We start from the raw sequence: 27395 nt of genomic DNA, 5'->3' as shown, positions 1-27395 counted from the left end.
GCTCAGGAGTTTAAGACCAGCTTGAGCAAGAGCGAGACCCCATCTCTATTAAAAATAGAAAAATCAGCCGGCATCCTGGTAGATACTGGTAGTCCCAGCTACTCAGGGGGCGGAGGAGGGAGGATCACTTGAGCCCAGGAGTTTGAAGTTGCTGTGAGCTGGGCTGTCACCATGGCACTCTAGCTAGGCACAGATCGAGATTCGGTCTCCAAAAAGAAAAAAAATACAACTATATCATTAGTGACTCAGCTGACCCAGTAATGATTTCTATTTAACACTGACTGATTTAAGGTATTTTCAAGGGTAATGCTCAATCCCCTCTAAATTTTGAAGTTAATTCCCAATAAGGTAAAATCCAGTGCAGAAATTCATAATCAGTGATACTATGAAGGTGTTTTTTGTTTTCTCCCTCTCTCTATAGTCACATATTCTATTTGGATAATGAGGAAATATTCATTTTGTAATAAGAAAACTGCATATTTTTTATAAACAACATTTTGAAACACTAGTTATAGCTTTCATTCCACTTTTGCCTGGCTGATAGACACCCAGTGACTCTCTTCTCTTTTCTAAAGGAACAAAATTTCATGACTCAGGTCTATTCTCAGAGCCATCTCATTTCTTCTTGCTGCCCCAAGTGAAACACTTTTTGGTGATAAAACACCACAGTATCACAATTTTACACCTATTACTTACCCAGATACAAAACTCACTCCGCCACAGTCTGTATAAACAGTATTTGTAACTAACCCCTCAATTGTTTCTTTTTCCTTGAGTAAAAGTGCTTCATGAACTTATAACTCAAATATGTATTCATCAGTAAGACTTCTTTTTCAGAACTTGAAATATACTTGGAAATGCTATTATAGCAAGAATGTTAAATAGGCTACCACCTTATTATAAATTTAAAAAGTCATCCAAGAAACTTTAGTAGTTAGAAGAGGAACTCACATACCGATGATTAAACTTTGCCTGCAAAGTTGAGCAATCAGGGTTGAGCTGTCCCCCAAGATCTTTGAAATCCTGAAGGGACAAGTAAGCTTTTATCCCAGAGGCCTGGGGAGTAACCGAATCCTCCAGATCCTTCTGAAGTTAAAGAGTAAGAGGCAGCTAAGGGCTTCCTACTCTTTAGGGGGCCTAGTCTTGTGGGAATCTGCCAATCTGGTAGCCTGACCAGGTTGCCGAGTTAATGGCCCTAAAGAGCAGAAAGTGAGACACTAAGACTGTATGTTCTCTGTGGAAGACAGATGCTTGGTTAGATGCTTAATTACAAGTTAAGGATGCAGTTTTAATACCTTATTATGTGATGTCCAACAATTTCTTTAATCCTGTGAGTTCTTATGTTTATAAATTTGAAGTGGATATACTACTACTTATTTTGCAAATTAAATGAGAAGTTCACCATGGATATACAGTGCTGGGATCTTAAGGCATAAGAACAAACTTTAAAACATTTGCTTCTTAGGAGTGGTGCCTGTGGCTCAAGGAGTAGGGTGTTGACCCCATATACTGGAGGTGGTCGGTTCAAACCCAGCTCCAGCCAAAAGCTGAAAAAACAAAACATTTGTTTTTTTAAAAAGTCTACTAACCTAAGCAAGAGTGAGACCCCATCTCTACTAAAAATAAAAAATAAAATAAAATTAGCTGAGCATGGTGGCGAATGCCCGTAGTCCCAGCTACTTGGGAAGCTGAGGCAATGAAGATCTCTTGAGCCCGAGTTTGAGTTTGCTGTGAGCTATGATGATGCCTTAGCATTCAACGCTAGGGTAACAGAGTTAGACTCTGTCTCAAAAAAATAAAACAGTAATAATAAAAAGGCTAAAACACACCCATTTACAGCATAGTTGTTGGGCCTTTTTACTGTGGGAAGTGGCAGACAAGCAGTTCCCCAAGAGCCCAGTGGGAAGCCTGGAAACATCTTCATGTTTTCCTTCAGCATTTTGCAACTTGTTTACTTATTAACTTAATACGTAGGCCACAAGAGTAGCATTTTTCTTATATGGAATCTATCTCTAAGAAAGCACACACCTGGAAGCTGTCAACAACAATAAGCTTGCCAAATCAGAGTGAGCCCTTGAAGGAGTTGGCATGGATCAGCCCTAATCCTTCCTCAAGGCACTAAAGCTAAGGACAGATGATAGTATCTGTCAGAGGTTCTCATATGAATCCCATTCTGCTGGCCATCCAAAGAAGCTCAGACCCACCTCCCCTGTCATCTGACAATAGGACTGCTAAGAGTGCTTTATGGCAAGCTCAGTTAAACCAAAGTCTGGAGATCTCAAATACCACAAATCCAGATATAAGTTCTGAAAATCCTTTCTGAGAAAAAAAAATCTCCCTTCCCAGATCCACTGAGATGTCTGACAACACCCTAACCTGGGCCTCTGTGTTTATCACCTCCAAGGCCTGACTTGCAGCTAAACCACTACAGCCTCCTTACCTGAAATCCCACTCACACACCCAAACACAACACAACTTCGTTAGGATATTCTGTCCCTTGTACCATTTTACCCCAAATTCTTAGGTATATTAAATCTCCTTCCAGCTTGGACTGTGCTCAGCAACTCCAATACCAACCTCATCGCTATTCCCGTGCCCCACCCCCACCAAGCCTGCTGAGTTGTACCAGTCCAAATCACCCTATCACCTTCACTAACTCCTCTTGACCCCATTGGATCCCTGCTCACTTGCAGAAGGCCAAAGTGTAAACCTTGCTAGTCTGAACTGCTCTTTTTGGCCTTCGATAGACCTTTGATGAGTCCCTTAGATTCTAATATATTTAAGGTAAAGGAGGAGAAAAGATATTAATTTCCACTCCTAACTTTTTAATTCCTCTTTTTCCCCCTACTTCTGAGATGGGGACTGAATAGGGAGGTACCAAATGCATCGGGAAAGGATTACAGAGATTACAGAGCCTCAGCTCAGTGGGGAGGGGTTGGAATCCTAACCTACCAGTCCAACCATGATACCCACTTTTAAACTCTAAACAGCTAAAACAAGAACAGTTATGAAAATACCAACCCTCTTGTCACAAGAGCGAGATCACCAGGTAATGAATATAAAAGCATTTTGCCAACTATAAATGCTTTAAGACAAATAAATCATATCAACAGTCCTTGTAGTGATTCTTTCAAAGGGAAATAGCTAAGACCTTGAGTGAGCTGGAAAAGTCAGTAGTCTCCCACCACCTGCCTCCTTCTCCCAGGCCCCACCTTCAAAGCCCAACACTCACTGCCTCTGTCAGATTCAAATCTCCCACTCCAATTCCTCACCCCAGATTCCCTCATACGCCCTTATACATTCATTCCCTCATTCCCTCATACACTCTCTTCCAGAACTACTGGAAAGTTCTCACTAGATGCTTATCTCATTATCAGAGTATAGAAATTCACAATTAGGCATGAATGAAAATGAACTCTTCTGGAATACATTTACATTTTAAAAGAGTTTGTTAATCAAAAGTAGATTATTTTATATTAACAGAATCATCTGTAGAGAAAAAAGGGTAACTGATTTTTATGTATTTTGAGTTTTATTTTTTCAGATTTTAAATTAATACTTGCTTTCGTCAACAGAAATATATTCATATTTTGGACCTAAAAATATGTCCAAAAATGTTCATAAGCTTACTATTCACAATAGCCCCAGACCAGAAATAATCTGAATGCCCGCCAACAGTAGAATGAATAAATTGTGATCTGTTTGTGTAATGGATCACTACACAGCAAGGAGAGAGAAGGGACTAAAATATATGCAACAATATGGTTAAGTCTCGAAAACACGCCAGGGGGTAAAGGAAGCCAGGCACAAGTGAGAACACACTACAAGCATCTGATTTTATTTATGTAAAGCTCAAAGTCAGACAAAATGAATCTATGATGTTGGGGCCAGACACAGGGGCTCACGCCTGTCAACCTAGCACTCTAGGAGGCCGAGAAGGGTAGATTGCTGAATGTCAGGAGTTCCAGAGACCAGCCTGAGCAAGAGTGAGACACCCCCCGTCCCCGGTCTCTAAAAACTAGCCAGGTGTTGTGGCGAGCACCTATAGTCCCAGCTACTCTGGAGGCTGAGGCAAGAGGATCACCTGAGTCCAGGAGTTTGAAGTTGCTGTGAGCTGTGTCACCATGGCACTCTACCTAGGGCAACATAGTGAGACTCTGTCTTTAAAAAAAAAAAAAAGGAAAATTTACTGAATATGTTTGTTGTAGAAAATCTAGGCAATAGTAACTATATAGTGCTAAAGAAGTTTTCAAAATAAGGTAAAATTTTTTCTTATATAAACATACAATGAATACATCAAAGATTTTATTTACCTAAGTAATGAGAGAACCAGTAAGATGTTACACCTAGTTCAAACAGATTTGATTTACAGAGATTTATATTATCTACCAGACAAAATTAATTTGCATTGACTTAAACAGAAGCCGTTTGCATAGTCATAAAGACAGAAGACATGTGCATTATCCTATAACATTAACCTCTATGTGTTTTTTATAATCCTCTTCCTTAAGTAACTAGTTGACCCTTTGAGTTGTTTCCTAGAAATGACAGACTGAAACTTCTGGCCTCAAGTTATCCTCCCAAAGTGCTGGGCTTATAGGCATGAGCCAACACACACAGCCTGAAATGATGGATGTTCTACAAGACAAAGGAGTTGAGATTCTGAAGGCCAAGGGCAGATTTCCTAACCCCAAGTTTCACCATCTCCCCCCCAAACTATCCCCAATGCATGTAGCCCCTTGTGAGATACCTGCTCCAGTGCACATGCCCCCTCCTTTAAAAGCCTTTGATATCATTTAGTCAAAGAGACTAAGTTGGATTTGCCACAACTTAAACCACTCTGCCAACAAGATATCTGTGGTATTAAAGATTCCTTTCTTCCTTAGCAATCTTCACTGCTTCAATATTTGGACTTTTGTGCGAAAAGCGACTGACCTAGACTGAAACCGATTGTGATTTTGACATTACTATCAATTTTCTACCTATTCCTTTTCAGATGTAAAGTATTCTAATCAAAGATTAGTCAGTAGTCGAAGACAATGAAAGCAGGAATAAATGGATGAGCTAGACAGAACAACTAAATTTCAAAGACTTCTAAAATTTTTCTTTGAATAGAACAAAATCCTTCTATTCAGGGGTAAACTATATATACACAACTTTGTGCCATGTTTTGTAATATTATATGAGAATTATCTTATATCTGTAGGAAAACTTAACTAAAAATTTTTTTTACTTAACTTTTCGTATTAAATAAGTTGTTTGTTTTTTTCCTTTGTTTCAGAAAGCCTCTGTTCACATTTCCAGTTATTTCCTTAGCATATTTACTTAGACTTTTTTTTTTTTTTTTTTGTAGAGACAGAGTCTCACTTTATGGCCCTCGGTAGAGTGCCATGGCATCACACAGCTCACAGCAACCTCCAACTCCTGGGCTTAAGCGATTCTCTTGCCTCAGCCTCCCGAGTAACTGGGACTACAGGCGCCCACCACAGCGCCCAGCTATTTTTTGGTTGCAGTTCAGCCGGGGCCGGGTTTGAACCTGCCACCCTTGGTATATGGGGCCGGCGTCTTACCGACTGAGCCACAGGCGCCGCCCTACTTAGACATTTTTAAGATTTTTTGATACATATTGCCAAAGTATAGGAATACTTTGCAGTACATAGTGGCAGGAGGAAGAAAAAATATTTCTGGGCTACTTGCATAATCCAGGAATTACTCCTGACTGTATGACTTCCAGGGGTAAAATATACAGTATTTTTACAGCTTGCAACTACCCACCATCTGCTTTCTTCTCTTCCTTTGCTTTTGGACTTTAAGCAAACATCCAGTCTTTGCCTGAGGAAAAAGCATGGGTTGGCACAGCAAACCACAAAAATCTCATGTTCAAACCAAATCTGAAGCTAAAAGATATCTCCTTGTACTGATTGCTTCATCTTCATTAGGTTATAAATCCCTTGATGAACTTTCCCAGACCCAATTCAAGCCCCACTTCCTGTGTTTATACATATTTTCTGGTCTGTTCTGCCTGTCTTCATTTGAAATATTCTATAAGCCACATGTGTCTAACCATGAGACTTGACTTATTCAATTACTTCATAGTATTTATCAATTGCCTACTAAGTCCCAGGCACTATGGTGTACTAATCCTCAGGGAAGTGGGGAGAAAAACAGAGTTGTTCCTGTGGTAGAGGTAGAAAGGTATTATCACCTATTATAAGGGTGACAGCCGACACTCCTATAATGAAGGACAGATTAGGAAGAAAAAAGGATAACAAATTTATTAGAATTTTACATGACAGGGGAGCCTTCAGAAATGAAGACCCACAGACCCAGGAAAAACTTTATTTTTATAAGTTTAATGACATACCAACAGATGTGTAGAAATGTGATTGGACAAAAAGAGTGTGATCTAACGGTAATAAACTCACGAATGGGAGTGGGACAGAAAGGCCTGCCTTTCTCTTCAGATTCTTCTGGCCCTCTCTGTGTAACATTCCCTGATCCTGGGTATGGGGCAGGACCCCTCTTAATGAAAGTTTTCAAGAGAGAAGGAAAAGAATGATTTTCCAGGTCTTATGGCTTGCTTTGGGGGAGAGGAGTTCTAGCTTCCATTACATACCTTGAAGAGAAATTCTGGTTTCTATGATTTGCATTAGAGGTAAAAGAGAGGTGGGAGAGAAGAGGGTAGGAAAAGATCATAGAGAACTTATTTCTGAGGCCTTTCCAATCTTTAGTTCAAAAGTACTTAGTTTGCCCAGGTGCCATACTTTGAGGTATCATATTCTGGGTCCAAAAACTGTCCTGGGGATTCAGAAAGTATGTTTACCATATAATATATGAAATGTAACCACATTATGGAATGAACACATATTTTAATGTCAGGCTATTTCTTATTTTATTTTATTTGCTGTTTTTAGAGATAGGACCTTGCTCTGTTTCCCAGACTGGAGTGCAGTGGCTATTCACAGGCATAGCACACTGTAGCCTTGAATTCTGGACTCAATCCTTCCACCTCATCTTCCTGTGGCTATTACCTTATTGTTTTGGTAGGTAGGCCTCTTGCCAACTAGATAAGATGCTCCTTAAAGGCAGGGGTTGTGTTTTTACTTATCTGGTATCCTCCAAAGTACTGAGCACCTGTTAGTCAACCAACAGGGAATAGCCAGTGGAAAACTTCAGCCCCTCTTCAGGAACCAGGTTTTCCTCTCAGCTCCTCAATTACTCATGGAATCTCTGCGGGAATAAGTTACCACTGACTGAGAAACCCGAACAAGCTTATTATGTAAATGATCATTTTACACTTTATATCATCACCAATAGGTGGCACTGTCAATTTTTAAATTATATTTTATATTATTGTAGCCCAAATGGTAATATTTATGGTGTTCGTTCAATGATGTTTATCAGGCTCCTTGGATGTGGAAACTGCTTGGCTGGCCAGCAACCAACAGAGTAGAAGTAAAAGGACTACAGATATCATAACTTCCTTTTGTGATGACACCCTAAAGGATATGTATTTCCACTTTCAGATTTCAGTCCTATTTTTTTAAATCTGAATTTTGGATAAGAACTTAAAAATAACAATTTTTACAGTTGTTTTGTGTGTGTGTGTGTGTGTGTGTGTTCCAACCCAATATCTTATTTTAAAATAGGAAGAGTGGTACAAAGTTAAATAAAAAGCAAATTCAAAACATCTCAATGTGGGGAGGAGGAGGTCTACCAGCAGAGTTTAATCCAAGTTGGCTTTCTAGGTCACACGATTAACCACTTCTCAGTAAAAGGAACTTTCCTTTTAGAAGGTAACAGAAGTGTGACCCAGGCACAGCAAAATTATTTCAGCCACTTCCAAGGCTGCACAATCCCATCTGGAGATAATAAAAGGTCCTATTCCACTGTGTTTGTTTCAAGAAGTTTGTTCTTTGGCAAAATCTGAGGTAGAACAGCTGCCAGCTGAAGAGGGCCGCCCCTTGAGTGCTGCTCAGGAAGTCTCTGTGGTCCGGGGAACTCCTCTGAGGTCTCCTTAGAGTAGAAAGAGGCCCCTTTGCCCTTTCTTCTCTTCTAGCCTAAGGGCAGAAAAGTGGCAAAAAAAGAAAGAAAGAAAAAGGAAGAGGAAGCAGAGGGGAATTGAAACCACAGTATTTGCATCAAACACCATATAATACTCAAAATTTACCTACCTACTGATGAGAGAAAGGGGACCTTTGACCTAGTCTGCCTCTTTTCACTGAATGTCTTTAAAGTGCCACAAATGGCGTTAGGTGTAAAAATGGGGAGATGCAAAGATGAAGCATACAAGGGTTTTTGTCAATCAGGAACTTCCAATCTAGTAAATCACGGTAGTGTTCTCCCCTAGTGGTAGTTAGAAATGTGGGCTCTGGGGGCAGACCCCTTTCTTCCTTTGAATCCCAACTCCACCACTTACACACCTTTGAGTAAGTTACTTAAGGTCTCATCTTTGGTTTCCTAACCTGCAAAATGGGGAAAATAATATACCTCATAAAATCATTAGGAGGATTAAGTAGGACTAAGTAAGATTTTAACAAAGAGTGTCTATTATTAATACAAATAACTTTAATACACAAAGAAAATGTTAAGTGTCATGAGAGAGGCTTTGAAAACTCAGAGGCTGGAGCAATAACTTCTAGTTAGGCAGGCAGGACAGAGCATTCATTTATGGCTTTATGAAAGTGTCATTGGAACTAGCGTTGAAGAATAAGTAGGATTTGGATGTGCCAAGAAGGGGAAAAGGAGCATCCTCTAGGAAAACAGACTGTCAACAAAGGTAGTGGGAAAGCAGGTGAGACAGTGTGGAGTGTTTGTAAAAGAAATAGTGGTTCGATGTGGTTGGAGCAAAGGGCTCATGAAGGGGAATGAATGGTGAAAAATTAAGCTGTAAAGATAGGTGAGGGTTATATGCAGGGTTTACATGAGGCAATGAGTTTGGACTTTATACTTGGGCAGTAGGAAGCCACTGAAGGTTTCTGATGAGGAAACTGGCATGCTCACAACCATGCTTTTAAAACTGGATTGACAACCAGGTGTGACAGACATTAGAAGGAAGAGAGACGGCTGTAATAACAATAGTTGTCATTTGCTGAATTTCCATCAGATGCCTGGCATGGTACTGATTTATATAGTGAAGGGGTAAGGAAGGTAAAGGTGGTAGTGGGAACTGGAAGAAAAGATAGGAGACATTGGGGTGGTCAGAATTGACTGAAGTTGACCTGGATTGCAGGTGGAAGACAAGATGAGGGAAGGAATCTCTCACTTCAGTGGGTAGGAAGATACACATAAAAGTAAAGACACAGCAGGTCTAGCAGGAGGAACTTAATGAACTTGTTTGTTTATATGTTGAGTTTAAAGCAGCAAGACGATCAGGCAGTCATGTCTAGGAGGCAGCTAGAATGTGGATGTGCAGAAAAAATCTCAGGGCTAGAAAGATTTGTCAGATACCCTGTAAGATTATATCAACAGAAGATAAGAGATTGAATTAAATGACCAAGAGAGCACACAGAGAGGGTCAAAAGATGGCCCCAGATGACCTTGGGGCACACCCATACTACTGAGAGGAAGAAGGAAGTGGAGCTGGAGGAGGAGCAGTCAGTGAGAGGACAGGCCCACAACAGCAGCAGATGCAGAAGGAGTAAACAATCTCAAGAAAGTAGAGGAAGTCGTCAATTTCCAGTGCCACCAAGGATATGAAAACAAAGAATTAGGAAAAAACATCAGATTTGGCAACTAAATGGCCTTTGGTGACCATCTAAAGAGCAATTTTAGTGGAGTGAGGAGATAAGAAGCTGGCACGGAACAGGATGGAGAGAGCAGTTTCTGGAGTCAGGCAGACCTGGATTCAAATCCAAGTTTTCCTACTTATTAACCTCAGGCAAGTGACACTACTCAAAGGAAAATGCAAAACATAAAAATTCCCTATCACTCTCTAATGTTTTTAGAAGTTAAATACATTTCAAATGAAATAAAAAGGCAAAGTTTTTATTTCATACCATGAGAACCTCTGTGATACTTAGTTCAATGTGATGATAGATTGCTCAGGCTCAGAGGAGGTCAAGTTGTGGTTGGAGACAGTGACTTTGTAGCATAACCGATTCATCTCATTTTGCTGTCACTTTGACAACCGAGGAACAGAGTAATTAGATGATGTGCCCTATCCAAGGCTGGGATTGGTGAGACTGGCTGCATGGGGCAAAGATGCTGGAAAGAGGACACTGGCTGTGGTCTTGCCATAGAATCCAGGCTCAGAAAAGGCTGTCTAGCCTTGTATTTGTTTCCTAGGCTACCATAACAACATTTCACAACTGGGTGATGTAAAATAACAAAAGTTTATACTCTCACAGTTCTGAAAGCTGAAGTCCAAAGGCAAGATTTTGGCAGGGTTGGTTCTTTCTGAGGTCTCTAAGGGAGAATCTGTCCCAAGCCTCTTTCCTAGCTTCTGGCAATGGCTGGCAATCACTGGCTTTCCTTGGTTTAGAGACACATCACTCCAATCTCTGTCTCTGTCTTCACATCATGCGCGCACACATCCGCACGCGTGCGCGCTCTCTCTCTGTCTTCACAGTTTTCTAAATGAACACCAGTCTGGCTGGGTGCCAGCCCTGTGCACCAGGGGTAGCAGGTTCGAACCCAGCCTGGGCCTGCTTCACAAAAAAATAAATAAACACCAGTCACGTTGGATTAAGGGCTAACCTACTCCCGTATAACCATCTTAACTAATTATCAGCAATGACACTGTTTCCCAATAAGGTCACATTCTCGGATACTGACAGTTAGGACCTTGATGTATCTCTTTGCGGGAACACATTTTAACTTATACCAGTCCTAATGGTAGGAAAGAGAGTTCAGTGAGGTAAAGGGAGCTGGTCACGGTAGTGGACAGTGCAGGTTAGAATTTCTAAGTGCTAGGGAATGGCGGAGATGCCTTTAGCCTCAAATGGGTCTATGAAGATAATGGTTACAGCCGCTCTTAACAGCCTGCAGTGGGATGAGAGCCTTCAGATTTCATTCAGTTGTGCTCACACATTTCTCACTGTATTCGTAGTTCCTCACACAGTTTGTATAACCATTGGCCAGAGTCTGTGTGCTCACTCAGGCAACATTCTTTGCCAGGGATTAAAGCCAATTAACTGGTCCAAAGGAGGGTAGTCTTTGTTAAGTGGAAGGATGAAATGCCCAGCCCTCCCTAGGGATCTCAAGGTGTTAGGTTAGAATAAAGCCTTATCTGGAGAGGGGTGATGCCCAGGCTTGCAGCAGAGGTAATTTGAAGTCCAAGACCTTGCAGATAACTAAGCTTTCTTACCACCCCTGGACAAAGAGAGGGTGGTTTCCAGGAAAAGCTCCACTGTCCTACCATCTGTAATTAGGCAGCCTTGAAGGGCTGCAGGGTGGTTTCAGTCTCTGGGCAGAGTCTGTGGTATCAATTGTTATGATGGCTTTAGCAGAAAGTTAAGCAGCAAATATGTGCATGTCTGAACTGTTTCGGAACGGACATAGCAATAAGCAAACATGCTTTGAGATGTTTTGTAACAGCTGTGCTCCCTATAGAACAGGCTTCTCGACTTGGCTGGAGTTGAGAGTATCTCCTGGGTCCTCCCGGTTAGAACGCTGAGTGTCCCTGAGGAGTTTGAGAAGAGGAGGGACAGGGTTGTCTCCAAGCTGACACTCATGCAGCCGATTACACAAAGTGAAACCTTAGCAGCTGAGATGAACTGGTACAAAGGGCCCAGTTGTCTGTCAACTCCAACGGAGAGATTTCCCTCAGATTTCCAGACAAATGTGCTTCCACTGAGCAAGCCAGACGCAAACTTGAATGTCACCATGACTTCCTTGTGACATCTTTGCCTAAGAACAGCACAAATTGAAATTTTATGTTCTTTGTAACATAAAAGGAAAGGTATTGAGATGTATATATCTCATGAAGGAGCCACTCCTTATATATACATCTCATATATAAGTATATGTACACATACCTGTTGAGTATATATATTCTGTGATTATCTTATTATTATAGCACAGTGTTAGTTAAGATAGGCTACGTGGGCTGCATTAACATAAAACCCCAAATAATAGTTTATATCGTGCATCACAATTCAGTGTAGGGAGGGAGCTCTCCTGGGCAACTCCTTTAAGTGGTGACTTGGGGATTCAGGCTCCTTTCATCTTAAAATGCCATTATCTTCAACATTTGGCCTCAACAGATGCCATGGAGGGTAGGATCTGTGGCTGGGTCTGACCGCACCGTCCATTACTTCTACCAAATTCCATTAGCCAGAATGCAATCACATGGCCTCGTTTTAACTGCAAGGAAGGCTGGGAAATGTATTTTTGTGTGCCACTAAGAGAAAATGAAATTGATGAGTATCTAGACGCTTTTGCTACATGTTCGTACATGCTAGAATTATTACCTAGTATTTTTCTTCTCATTATGCGTTGCCTTTGATACTCTGTAGCTGCCTGTTGCCTCACACTATTCTGTGACATCCACATGCCGCATCCCAATCTTCAAAGCAGGACTAACAGTTGTCAGAATAGATTTTATCACTCTCATTTGATGGATTAGGACCCTGAGACCCAGAAGAATAAATGACAGAGCTTTCCTTCTCTCACTCTCAGATTAGTGATCTCTCCAGTACACCACACTGTCTTACCCAAAAGCTCCAATTGGGTGCACATATTCCGGTGCACAAATTCAGGTATGCTAGGAATCCATCTTTATTCTTCTACTAATCAACCTAATTTATTTCAAGCTCCTCCTCTATGTTGGAAGGTGTTAGCAATGACTTCCGTCATTTTGGTATTTCTCCTTTGAAGATGTGTTATTAGGTCGTGCCAAGGTATTGGGAAATCCATTAGTTCCTTGAGTCGGCTCTTTTAGGGGGACACCAACCAAGATGTCTACAGTTCCTGTGGTCAGAGGCATCTGTGCCTCCTTCCGGTCCATATAACCCGTGTATCCTGAAGCTCCCTGGGGCCACTCCAAGGTTTAGGAAGCCACTGTTCTCTTCAGGCCTTACATCTCCTGAAGGAGAGAGGCAGGTCGTAGGAAAGGACCCACCTAGTACTTTGCCCTCGTACTTTTTATCTACCTTTCCTCCCTCTGGCAGAGGGAAGTGTTTCTGGCCTTCCAAAGAAACCCCACTCTCCTCGAACCTTTTTCTTTTGAATACTTTGGCTGTGTTCCTAGTCCTCTGAGAGTTTTTATAACACAAAAACTCACAGTTTTTTGTTATAAAAAAACTATTTTTTATCTTGCTGTTTATCCTGTCACATTGTTTCCCCACCTTGAGGCATTGCAGCAGGGCCTGCTGTCCAGAGCATGGAACCAGGGAAGAGTAGATAGGGGAATACCAAGAAAAAACCCACTTCTCAATCACATGTGTACCACATTTGACTTCACCAGGTCCTTGTGAGGTGAGTATTTGTGTCATTGTTCTGAAACTAACAGTGAGGGGAAGAGGCACTGATGGAAGTTCTTGTATTTGAGAACTATCAGGTCAGGCCCCCTCCTGCCTGATGGGTCTTTAAAGGTACCATCCCACCCACGCAGGTCAACCCTATGGCTCCACCCCTGATGGCTTGATCCTAACAGGTTAGTGATCAAGTTTTCAGTTAAGAATTGGGGACCTGGTCTTCTCAGAAGACCCATAGTTGTGAGAGCCTGCCCATAGATAATTCACTAGTCTTCTAAATGTGGAAAAGATGATTTGTTTTTCTGGCTTTTTAAGTGTTTATCACTTACTCTGACTCAGTTATGAGCACAGACGCTAGAGTAAATCTGTTCCCTGGGGGAGGGTAAATGAGGGAGAATGTCATGCACAGGAGTACATCCACACTGAGGAAGGGAAAAGGAAGCATTCAGGTGGCTTGAGTGGAAAGATTCCAACCTGCTTGTAAGAGCTGAAGAGACTCACACCAAGTGACAGGCAAAGGAATAGTACGTTAAAGCAAAACTTTTATTTTAAAAATCTGACTTACGCCAAATCCTATTTACAGACGGATTTTAAAATCATTTCAAAGCACACAAGACTTTCAAAAGATGTTTGTTTTAAAGAGTACACCTGGCTTATGGTCAAAAAGTGAAGTTTCGGTAATGTGCAGTAACAATTGTAGTATAATTACTGGCCACAAAATACCAGGTGCCTAACCAAGCCTTTTCTACTCATTTAAGAGAGCCAAGCCAAGCAAAAATGCCCTGCCTATCCATACCCAGAAGTTCAAAAGCTCAGCCTTTGTCACCAGAAAGGAATTAATTCAAAGAGCAAAGCCATCATTAGGCATAACCAGGCATTCTGTCGTAAACACCTTTTGTTAATACATGTTGAGAGCTGAACTTTCTCACATTTGAAAGAAGCCTACTTAAGAGAGTTTAAACCAAACCAGATTCAAGGTTCTTTTCTTTTCTTTTCTTCTTTAGATTTCTGACATCATATCTGTGGGATCTGTGCAGTGGGGAAGTGCTGGCCTTGGAGTCCAGCTGTTCCCCCAGCTATCATTTTACTTAAGGATTGCAGTGTTCTCTGTTTTTTCACAAACTGATTGATTTAACTCTAAGGAATAAACCTGAAAAGGCAAAACATAGGAGTGTTACAGGGAAGAAAAATATAAGGAAACCTAAGCATTTCCTACTTATATGTAAAGAAGCAATTTCCTAAAATCCTTGAGCTATAAAAAGTTCAAGTGAGTAGGGCAGCGCCTGTGGCTCAAGGAGTAGGGTGCCCGCCCCTTTATCCGGCGTAGCAGTGGGTTCATGCCCAGCCCTGGCCAAAATAAAAACTGCAAAAGAAAAAAAAAAGTTCAAGTGAGTTTACTTAATCTAATAAATCTTAATTATAATGATAATACCACAGCAAATGTTTTATGTTTCCTCTCTTTTTATTACTTCTGGTTAGTTATTGAGGAAAAAAAATTCAATGTAATCTTTGTTTTTGGGTGGGGGGTTTGCAGTTTTTGGCTGGGGCTGGGTTTGAACCACCACTTCCGGCATATGGGGCTGGTGCCCTACTCCTTTGAGCTACAGGTGCTACCCTGTTTTTTTTAAGACAGGATCTTGGTGGTGCCTGTGGCTCAAAGGGGAAGGGCACTGGTCCCATATGCCAAAGGTGGTGGGTTCAAACCTAGCCCTGGCCAAAAACCGCAAAAAAAAAAAAGACAGGGTCTTACACTGGCGCCCTGGCGTCATTATAGCTCACAGCAACCTCAAACTCTTGGGCTCAAGAGATCGTCTTGCCTCAGCCTCCCAAGTCCTCTGAGACTACATGTGCCCATCACAATGCCCAGCTACTTTTTTCTATTCTTTTTTTTTGTAGAGACAGAGTCTCACTTTACTGCCCTCGGTAGAGTGCCGTGGTGTCACACGGCTCACAGCAACCTCCGGCTTTTGGGCTTACGTGATTCTCTTGCCTCAGCCTCCCGAGTAGCTGGGACTACAGGCGCCCGCCACAACGCCCGGCTATTTTTTTGTTGCAGTTTCGCCGGGGCTGGGTTTGAACCTGCCACCCTCGGCAAATGGGGCTGGCGCCCTGCTCACTGAGCCACAATAGAGACGGGGTCTCGCTCTTGCTGAGGCTGGTCTCAAACTCCTGAGCTCAAGCAATTCACCTGCCTCATCCTCCCAAGAGTGCTAGGATTACAGGTGTGAGCCACTGTGCCCGGCCCTTCAGTGTAATTTTTTTGTATTCTGATAATGACGTTGCTATCTCGTTTGTTTTATATGTGCTTCACAATGTATGCCCATGTATGTATGTATAAATTAAATTGACTAAGACAACCATCTTGTGTGGTTGCTACAAACAGAAGTAAGGCTAAAGCTAGGGCTATATATTGCAAAACCCTCTCAATGTTTTGGAACTGATTGTGTTGGGAGGAAAAACAAACATTCAGCCTCAAAATGACCTGAAAAATCTGTGACATGAACCTCTTCTCCTTTTTTCACCCTGGGATTAGATTGAAATTCTACAGTTCTGCTAAGGGGACCAATTCACCTTAGTTTGTCCATCTCATGTCTCAGGAAGAATCTGGGCCCCCTGGGTTCAGCAGACAGAGGCTAATGGCCCTGCATGCTTCTTTCATCGGCCTTGATGGTGGTGGCAGTATAGCCAACATCACTGAGCACGGATGTGAGCCAGGGACTGTTCCAAACACCTTTTGTGTCTTCTTTCATTTGGTCCTCACTGTCCTTGAAAGGTTGATGGCTATCTGCATTTCACATGCAAGGAAAACCAGGAAAAGGGGAAGTACGTTATTTGGTTGAACCATGTGGAATTCCTATTTTTGTAGATCAAAAAGGATCAAATATCAGCAAATGCATATTATTCAACATACTACTTGCCCAACATTCCAGAGTTAGTAGGTGGTGACTCCCACGTGTGAACTCTCAACTACCCGGAGTGGTAGCTGGGTATCTGTGTTTCAAAGGGCAGACTCAGGCTCAAAGCAAATGCATTTTTTAAAAAGTAGTAGTATCACTCGGGAGGCTGAGGCAAGAGAATCGCTTATGCCCAGGAGTTGGAGGTTGCTGTGAGCTGTGTGAGGCCACGGCACTCTACCGAGAGCCATAAAGTGAGACTCTGTCTCTACAAAAAAAAAAAAAAAAAAAAAGTAGTAGTATCAGTAGACTACTTCCTTTCTTTTCCAGTCTCTATTTTCAACTGCTGATTTTATTCAGGTCATAGTTTGAAAGATGGCTCAAGTCAAATAAGAATGCTCTGCCTGTGGCCCGTTCCTGCTGTGCAGCTGAAACCAGCCCTCTCAACCTGGCTTCCTTAAAGCCTGCCTGCCTAAAAATACTTTTCTCCTTCCTCATGGATGCCAGAGGGCCACGCACCCCATCTCCCCAGCTGAACTCCCCACCATTAGAGACACTCAGCTATAAGCTGTATGCCTTCCTCCCAGAGCCATTGTTAAAATTCAACTGTGAACCATCTCATCCTCTTCTGTTAACACACTGAGGATTAGTTTATCAGATTACTCGAACTCAGGACTTGTATCAAGTAAATATTCTTTGGGAGTTAGGTTATAGATGAGTAAGTTCAGGAGCATGAAGGTGAATCATAGACTATTAGATATGACTGTGACATTAGAAGCTGGGTTGGTCAATCCTGGCGTTTTACAGATGAGGAATCTGATAACGTATTTAGGTGCCAAAGCCTAGGTGTCTTGATTTTAGGATGACCAAACGTCCTGGTTTGCCTGGGATAGTGGGATTTCCTGGAGTGTAGGCCTTTCAGTGTTCAAACCTGCAAAGTCATGTACAAACTAGAACAAATTGATGACCCTGCTCTACTGGGAGCCCAAAACTTCTATCCTCTACAGGTCAGGCTTGAGCAGCCCTTTACTGCAAGGTCCCCAAGGCTGTTGGGACAGCTCAAAAATGCCAGGTAGGGAAACGAACACAAATATGGTTTACCAGGCCTGGCTCCTCTGAACGTTCTGTCTTTAGACATGCACTTGGATGCCACATGAGAGCAACCAGACTGTGTCTGCCTCATGACTGATAGAACTCATAGCCTCTTGGGCCACAGCATTTAGGGAAGCTGGTTATACTGAGTCTTCAGTCTCAGAAAATAAGGCTATGGTCTGGTTTATGCACTTTATAGAGACAGGGCCACTGTGTCAGCTGTGGCCCAGCGTTCACAAAGCCTTCGGGGAGCGTGTTGTTTGTCTGCTATGTGGGGCTGCGTAAAAGTTGGGAACAGGCTGGGCACAGTGGCTGAAGCCTGTAATCCTAGCACTCTGGGAGGCCGAGGCAAGTGGACTGCTTGAGCTCATGGGTTCAAGACCAGCCTGAGCAAAAGCAAGACCCCATCTCTACTAAAAATAGAAAAACCGAGGCAAGAGGATTGCTTGAAAGTTTGAGGTCAGCCTCAAACAACACCACAGCACTCTACCCAGGGAAAGAGCTGAGACCCTAGTCTCAAAAAAAAAAAAAAAAAAAGTTGGGAATGGAGAAGTACTCAGACAGAGAGACAGGTCAGCAGGGTGTCCCGTGCTGCCATCACTTCCTTTTTCAGAAGTTTTGTCATTCAGGGTTTTGAATCTTGCAATAAGCAGTCACCCTTGGTTAACTTTGGACTTTTTTCTTTAAATGTCAAGCACCTAATTTTTTAATTTTTCTTGGTTTTACTTCTCTTCCCAGGCTATTCTGCCCCCAGCCCTTGGTTGCTTGGCAGGTATTTCCTCCACGGTGCCCACTGCTTTCTGTTTAGCTGCAATCCAGCCTCTTGCTCATGCCCTACCTCTGGGGGTAGATATGTGTTGAATAAAGAAGGGAAGAAAAAAGGGAAGCAAGGATCTCGAAGTCAGGCAAAACTGTCAGATAGTATACCTTCTCTTCAATATTCTCTTTCCTGCATGCATCGTTTTAAGATACCCCAAATACCTCCACCTCCATCCTTACCCCTACACACATCTGCTAGAATATAAATTTTTCATGATTAACCCATGTTTTTAATACCACTCAAATGTCCTTAATGCTCAAATGACAAATAATCTCTGGTAATGGGGGTTAAAGTCAGAGATGAAGGCCTCAGAAATGAATCTTAACTGTGACCTATATAGTTAATACCCCTCGTAGGCTATCTTAACACTTTTATAATTCTTACAGGGGAACTATGGAGTTGGGAGGATGGATAGTGGCAGGAAGCATAGTGGAGGGTTATTTTGGGAAGAGCTCTGTGACGAAGGTTGCTGAATTTAGCAAAGAAAAAGACATGATACCCAGCTGGATTTGAATTTCACATAAACAACAAATCATTTTTACTTATCCAAGTATGTCCCATGAAGTGTTTGGGATATACTGGTACAAAAAAGTTTTCCTTATTTGAAATTCAAATTAAACTGGGCATCCTGTATTTCATCTGGGAAGTCTGTCTATGACCCAGGGTGTCTTCCAAATCTGCAGTCTGTGCAGCAGAGGGGCAGGGTTGCTTTGGAGTTTGGAAGAGTTTCCAAATGTCTGGCAGAAAGCAACCATGGGGTAGGGCATCATGGGGTAGAGTCAGGTGAAACTGCTGCCCTCAAAGCCAGGCCTGCTAATGCACAGGGGCATCTCAGGCAAGCCTGAGGAGAACACGCCAAGGTACCAGTAAAACGGGTATGTCCTTCTGGATCCTTCCCAAAAGATACGATGTCTGGTTCTAAAGTCTACAATTGACCTGTCTGATACCATGTTAGAACATTATTTTCAGGTCTGAGGAGGAAATGGCAGGATTTTTTAAGGAAGGTCGGAGACATAGGGGACGTTACATTAAAGGAGCTCAATCCTGACTGTGTGTTTAAGACCAGGAAATGCAATTCATATGCCTGCTAACATTAGATCTAGAAAGATTAGTACCAGCAGCTTTCTGTGTAAAAATTCCTAAGATTAAGACCCAAGACTTTTCTTTCCCTTTTTTTAAATAAACAAAGCTAATGCCACTAGCTTCTAGAAAATTGCTTTTGCCACCTGTAAAATCCTTTTTTCACTAATAAAGAGAGGGGCTATTTGGTTATCTGCCAATGACTTCTGTACTTTATATACTCTATCTGCTCTTCCAGATCTGCTCTCCTCCCTTCTTCTCTCCCCTTCTCTGTGCTGTAGGAAAGTGATCTGGACTGTTAGGGACTCCCATCCCCTCTAGATTCTGCTTAGGACCAGCCATTGGGAAACGTCAGTGAGAGGCTGGAAGGTGGGGAAATAGGTCAGAATAGCTTTACTGTTGTTAGTGTTAATGCTAATAATTTCAACAACCTGACAAGATACACTTAATAAAATAGAAACAGATGACTATTTCTTTAAAACAGTAAAATATATCCAGCCAGGATTCTGCTTGGTGGGGAAATGCCAGAGGCAGTCTCACTAAAGTTAGGAATGAGACAGGAGTGCTCATTATTATTTAAAATTTTACTGAAGCTATTAGCTATCACAATTTGCCATTATAAAAACCATAAGTATAAAAATGGTAAAGTAAGACAAATACTTTCACTGTTTGTAGACAGTATGATTGTATGATTTTTAAAACTAAAGACTCAATTGAAAAATTATTATAAATGAATTCAGTAAAAAATATACATTATATATTATATATTATATAATATACATATATAATATACATATTATATAACATAACATATCACATATTACATATATTATATATGTATATTATATATAATGTATTGTATAATATATATATATATATTTTTTTTTTGAGACAGAGTCTCACTGTGTTGCCCTTGGTAGAGTACTATGGCATCACAGCTCACAGCAACTTCAAAGTCTTGGGCTTAAGTGATTCTCTTGCCTCAGCCTCCCAAGTAGCTGGGGCTACAGGCGCCCACCACAACCCCCCGGCTATTTTTTTGTTGCAGTTGTCATTGTTGTTTAGCTGGCTCAGGCTGGGTTCGAACCCTCCAGCCTTCGTATCTGTGGCTACAGCCATAACCACTGTGCTATGGGCACCGAGCCGACAGTAAAATATTCTTGACCCAACAGTCCCCCCTTTTTTTTTTTTTGTGCAATTTTAGGCTGGGGTCGGGTTTGAACCCACCACCTCCGGTATATAGGGCTGGTGCCCTACTCCTTTGAACCATAGGTGCCACCTCCCAACAGCCCCTTTTAAGTGAATTTATCCTGTGAATATGCTTGGCACATAAAATGACTTAGTAATTAGATTGATGTAATCATTCCATAACCTATACATATATCATAACAGCACATTGTACCCTATAAATATATATAATTATTTGTTGATTAAAAATAAAATTATAAAAAGACCTACAACAAGGTTATTCATTGTAGAACAACTTGCAATAGCAAAATTGGAAACAATCCAGTGTTCCTCAGTAGGAAACAAGTCAAATAAACCATGACACATCCATGGAATATTATAAAGCCACAAAAAGGGAAGAAATGCATAGAAAGAGAATGAGGATATAATATGTACTACATTGTATGGAAAAATCTCCAAGATATTTTTCAATATATTCTAAATGGAGCCTGATACTCCATTTACACCAGTGCAAAGCCTCAACACTGCAGAGGCCTCCTCAAGGTCATGTTCCTTTGCCTCAGAAAATTCCTTAATGAGCAGAAAATGAATGTTATCCTGAATGAATGTTATAATGAATGAAATACTTAATAACAAAAAAATACAAAATGAACTGAAATATATAGCTTTCCCATTTTAACATAAAAGCCTAGGTGTCTTGCCAAAGTAGCAATTAATATTTTAAGTAGCAATTAATATTTTAATATATGTACCCTAACACACCACCACAAAATAGTGTTTATACAACACTTTCTCTCCCATAATCTTCTTATAAAAGCAGTGTGTTGATGTTGGAAGAAAGCTTAGAAATCAACAGGCTTACTCATAGAATCATTCATCCAATTACCAAACGTTTACCAAGTATCTCTGCATATCAAGTGAAGTAAAAAAGAGTAAGTCTAAGAAGATGAATAACACAGTCTCTGACTCTTGAGGAATTAAGTCTAAGCCAATTCCTTTATTTTTATCTTGAAGAAGATCTAGGTCTCTCAAATTCAGACCAGTACTTCCTTTCATTATACCAAATATCATGTATTTATAAAAAGAACTAAAGATTTTATATGTATGGATGAGCACATGTATGGTGGTCTATTTTTATGTCAGTGCTTTTCATGTAGTTTTTTGTTTTCAGGTGATCATTTCAGAAGATTTAACTCTTCTTCATCTTTACAACTAACTTTATTTATTTATTTATTTTGGGGGCTGGGGCCGGGTTCGAACCCACCACCTCAGGTATATAGGGCCAGCGCCCTACTCATTGAGCCATAGGCACCGCCCTACAACTAACTTTAAATACATTATGCTGGTTAACCTCAGAACAATCTTCATTTTACAGACTAGAAAACTATTGTCAGTGAGATGAAACAACTTTCTCAAGATCACACACCTAGTAAATAATTAAACCCAGATTTATCTGTCTTTAGCACTTACATTCTCTACACAATAGTACTCAGCAGGATTTATCAAAATATAAGCCATAGAAATTTTTACTTGCATTACTTTAAAAATACATGATTGTCATTTAATTGCTAAAATCTCAGTTGCTTCACAAAGTATTTCTTAGAAAAAAGAATACTACAACTGTAAACATAATATATTTCTATAGATACAATACTGGGTAACTGTTAATTTTGGTCATTACAATGCTCTATATTAAAATGATTGATGTATTATGTAAGTGAGGTTACTTTTTTATTATATGTCTTTATCTTTTATTCTTAAATCTTCCTATGGCCTTATCTTTTGCTCAGTTAAACTGCTTTGCTCTACATCTTTTGACTATCTGTATCAAGTCTATTATATTTTTAAAGATACTATAATATTTTTATATTATATTATATTTTTTAAAAGATACCTTATCTTTCTTCTTTTAGCCACATTGGTGTGACTCTCCTAACACACTCTTCTATTTAAGCCTTCTGAGAAGGAAGACATTCACTTAATAGTGAATGATCAATGCATGGTTTGCTCAGAGCAGGGTACAAATGTTGAAATTACAAAGGTGATCCGTAGTAAAAGAGATAATTTGGGTAAAGTCCATGACTGAATGTGCCACTGATTAGCAGTAAGGTTTTAAACTTTGGCCCATGGAATCAGAACTATAAAATCTGAATCATGTTCCTTAGAGTAATATTCTTCAAATTCACTCATAAGCCACTAGCAATCAGACACAGGTTTTTTTTTTTAAAATGAATTTATAGATTTGGATCCATAATACAGGGTTAGTAAGCAGCAATCAAAAGAAAAACAAATATGTAAAACTCTTAAATTGAATTCCATCATGAAAATTATTGCACAGTTTATTTAGTTTTATTATATCCCAATAGTGTAAAATAGCATAAACTCATGCTTCAGCCTTCAAATTATGTCCTTGACAAAAATTTTAGATCATGATCCCTATGGTGTTTAATAATTCACAGAGCACTGGGAGGTGTCTTGGCTCAGTGAAAAGAGCAAAGGTTTTTGGAAAGAGCTAAACCTAGGATTTCACATGAGCTCTGCTATGGAACCTTAGCCAAGTTACTAAATCATGGAGCTGTGTGACCTTGGCCAAGTTACTGAATTAGATTGAACTCAGCTTTATCACCTGTAAAATGATTTTTTTTTTTTGAGACAGAGCCTCAAGCTGTCACCCTGAGTAGAGTGCTGTAGCATCACAGCTCACAGCAACCTCAAATTCCTGGACTCAAGCGATTCTTCTGCCTTTGCCTCCCAAGTAGCTGGGACTACAGGCACCCACCATAATGCCCGGCTATTTTTTGGTTGCAGCCATCATTGTTGTTTGGCAGCTGGGCTGGATTCGAACCTGCCAGCTCAGGTGTACATGGCTGGCACCTTACCCGCTTGAGCCACAGGTGCCGTGCCCTGTAAAATGATTATTATGAGTATTAGTAATGACATACATAAGGTGTCTGGAAGTAGAGTTTGGTACATAGTGCTCAATAAACTCAAGTTTCATGTGGAGCACTTCATGCAGTACACACAATGCTTTTTAAAGTTAAATTGGATTATAAGGAGATCAAATGTTGGTATTATCAAAACTTCTAACTGGAGTGGGCAATTGAAAAGACATATTTCCTTTTGCTACTATAGTACTTAACCTCCCCAGGAGGCTAGACTGGGCAAGCTCTGTCAAGAAATGTTTCCATAATGTTCCCTCATGGAGAAGTCACGTGTACCAAAAAGTCTTCCTTTATCTCACAAATCAGTATTGTCGCAAAACAGCTGTCTATTCAGTGTTTAGGCCTTTTCTAAAAATAAATAAATAAAATTGTAGTGACAAGGAAATTAATAGATGCTTTCAACCAATTTGATTAAAACTGTGGTAACAGGCTCGGTGCCTGTGGCTCAAGCGGCTTAGGTGCCAGCCACATACACCTGAGCTAGCAGGTTCGAATCCAGCCCAAGCCCACCGAACAACAATGATGGCTGCAACCAAAAAATAGCCAGGCATTGTGGTGGGCGCCTGTAGTCCCAGCTAACTGGGAGGCGGAGGCAGGAGAATCGCTTGAGTCCAGGAATTTGAGGTTGCTATGAGCTGTGATACCACGGCATTGTACCCAGGGTGACAGCTTGAGGTTCTGTCTAAAAAAAAAAACTGTGGTAACAAATAGAATTTTAAAGAGAGAACAGTCAATGAAGAAAAAGAAACAATAGTTGACCCTTCTTGATGCAGTTCAGGAAACACGAGTACAGATTCATCAGAGGACCATGGCACCAGAGGAAATTCTGAGGCATCAGTTGAAAATAAAAAAAACCTTAGTATTTTGGGTGGCACCTGTGGCTCAGTGGGGAGGGCACCAGGCCTCATATACCTGAGGGTGGTGGGTTCGAACATGGCCCCAGCCAAACTGCAACAAAAATAGCTGGGCGTTTTGGCGGGCGCCTGTAGTCCCAGCCACTCAGGAGGCTGAGGCAAGAGAATCGCCTAAGCCCAGGAGTTAGAGGTTGCTGTGAGCTGTGATGTCACGGCACTCTGCCAAGGGCGATAAGGTGAGACTCTGTCTCAAAAACAAACAAAAAAACCTTAATATTTTGTAATTTCTTCTTTTTAAGAACTCAAATTTGCATTGACATGGATATTTTATATTTTCTGGATTGTTATGTCATTTTATCAATAGTTAATGGTATTGTCTTTCCATAACTCCTCTTTGATTATATAACAGAATGGTTTCTATCAATAAAGCATATTGTAAGGATGAAATCCTTCTCTCAGTCAATGTATAGAAAATATTACATTATGCTTTTTTTTTTTTTTTTTTGCAGTTTTTGGCCATGGCATGGTTTGAACCCACCACCTCCAACATATGGGGCTGGCGCCCTATCCCTTTGATCTACAGGCACTGCCCTATACTTTAAAACCATTGTGCCATGAAAAGATAGTCAGCATCTTTAGTATTTGGGAAATGCAAATTAAAACCATAATTATGTGTGTGTGTAATTATCTGACAATTAAGTCTGAGAACTTACCACTCTGCCCCTATGTTGATAGCACTATACAAACAATATGGTAAGTTTTCATAACCTTGGTATATCAGTGTCTCACAACTGTGTTCATGTCAATGTCAACCACTCAGTGTCTTGCTGAGTGGTGTTCATTGTTGCCTCATGTTTTTGTGTGTCATCATAGAAAGTCAGAGGTTGGATTAGAGCAATCAACAGACATTAAATTTCTTGTGAAACTTGGCAAGAGTAGAAATGAAACCAAGTACATGTTAGTCTAAGTTTATAGGGATAATGCCATGAAGAAAATGGCAGTATACAAATGGATTAAACATGTTTCTGAGGGGACATAAAGCTTCACTGATGAAGAGATGTCAGGGTGGCCAGTAGCAAGCAGAACTGATGAAAACATTGCAAAAATTCATTGACTTGTGTGTCAAAATCATTGGCTGAGTATGAGAAGTATAACAGACCAAGATTGATAGAAAATCAGTTAGGAAATCTTGGCATGAGAAAGGTATGTGCAAAAATGGTCCTGAAGGAACTCATTGATGCACACTGTCTGTGAGGGAGTTTTTAAAAGTAAATAACCATATTGGAACACCCTCCTTAATTACCTGTTCTGGCCCCCAGTGACATTTTCTTTACCAGAAGATAAAAGAACTATTGAAAGGAAGATATTTTGATGATATTCAGACCATTCCAGAGAAAGAGTTTCAAAATTGCTTTGACAGGTGGACTAGGTGCTGGTGTCAGTACCTAGGTTCCCAAGGGGAGTACTTTGAAGGTCATCATAGTGACATTCAGTAATGAGGTATGTAGCACTTTTTCCTAGGATGAACTCACGAACTTCATTGTCAGACTAAAACCCCCCCCACACACACACACTCTACCTAGTATAGTCATTCTAAAATTATATAGTCATTTCTAATATATATATATGTATATATATTACATATAGTCATTCATTCATATATATAGCCGGGTGTTGTATTGGGCGCCTGTGGTTCCAGCTACTTGGGAGGCTGAGGCAAGAGAATCGCTTAAACCCAAGAGTTTGAGGTTGCTGTGAGCTGTGATGCCACAGTAGTCTACCCAGCGCAACAGCTTGAGACTCTATCTCAAAAAATAAATAAATAATAAAATCAAGGCACAACTGAGAATACAATGAGCTGTGACTGGGCCACTGCACTTCAGCCTAGGTGACAGAGTGATACTCTGTCTCAAAAAAAAATAAAAATTGAGGCACAAGCAAAGTTTTGGAAGTGATGAATGTGTTCATTATCACAATTGTGGTGATGACTTCATGGGGTTTGTGTGGACATATCAGTTTGTACACTTTATATGTCTGACCTAATTCTATGTCAATTATACTTTATTGAAGCTGTTTTTTTAATCAGTTATTTTTTTTAAAAAATTATGTCAATTTTGCATAAAGTAAAAAAATGAAACATGGACTTTCTGCCTTAGATTGGGTGGATCAATCTAGCCTGCCTGTTCTGCAGCATTAGCTACTCCCTGGCTATGGGTAATTGTGGCATTTTATTAAAAGACTATAAGGATCTTATGGGTAGAATCTATATTTTAACTCAACTTAGTCTTTCCTCAAACTCCCAGACATGTCTGTCTGAATTCCTTCATTAACATCTATGGGAGGCAGCATATCTTCATCTTTATGCTTTAAGAACTTTAAAGTCATCCGAGGATGGTGGCTCGATGCTTTATAATCCCAGAACTTTCAGAGGCTGAGGCAGGTGGCTGAGGTGAGAAGATCAGTGAGGCCAGGAGTTTGAGACCAGTCTGAGCAACATAGCAAGACTTCATCACTAATGAAAACAAAAGAAAAAAAATTAGAAACAACAAAACAAAACTTCAAAGTCAATGACTCGTTCAGCTATTTCCTAGCTACTTGATCAAAGATAAAATTATCTAGCCTCTCCAGTTCATTTTCATGTCTTTTTTTCGTTATTTAAAGAATACTTTATTAGTTTCTGTAATTGAACCCATGGAGATAAGATCTTGCATATTTAATACAGTGTGTCACCCCTATACCATACAAATGGAAAAATATTAAGTTTAATGTTTCTAGATAAATATGGCTGTTAATGTCTGTGCAATACAACTCAACACAGTAAACAGGGATACCATTTCCTCATTTCTAAAGTGGGTAGTAATATACATATGTCTCTGGTTTTCTGAGAGAATTAAATGATATAATCTATATAAAATATAGGCCCCTATCTAGCACTCAAATATTTGTTCTCTTTTGTTATTGTTGCTCTTCATATCCCTAATACGTTGTAGAGAAATAAATCTAAAATAAATAAATCTAAATCTAAAAATTAGTATTATGATACATAGTAAGCACATATTAAGTGTTAGCGGTGAAAAAAGGCAAGTGAATTCGGAATTTACCATCAC

General features: G+C 40.4%; 1 long non-coding RNA gene across 1 annotated transcript in view; it reads left to right on the top strand.

Moving 5' to 3' along the window:
• Positions 1 to 26300, top strand: part of LOC128590195 (uncharacterized) — a 119983-nt gene extending 93683 nt beyond the window's left edge. The window contains exon 3 of the long non-coding RNA XR_008381239.1: positions 24798 to 26300. This is a non-coding gene — a long non-coding RNA (uncharacterized LOC128590195). The remainder of the gene's footprint in view (positions 1 to 24797) is intronic.
• The last annotated feature ends 1095 nt before the right edge of the window (positions 26301 to 27395 follow it).

Source organism: Nycticebus coucang, chromosome 7 (assembly GCF_027406575.1).
Source record: "Nycticebus coucang isolate mNycCou1 chromosome 7, mNycCou1.pri, whole genome shotgun sequence".
Lineage (NCBI taxonomy): Eukaryota > Metazoa > Chordata > Mammalia > Primates > Lorisidae > Nycticebus > Nycticebus coucang.
Note: the sequence above shows the minus strand (reverse complement) of the source record. Positions and strands in the feature narration are given on the sequence as shown.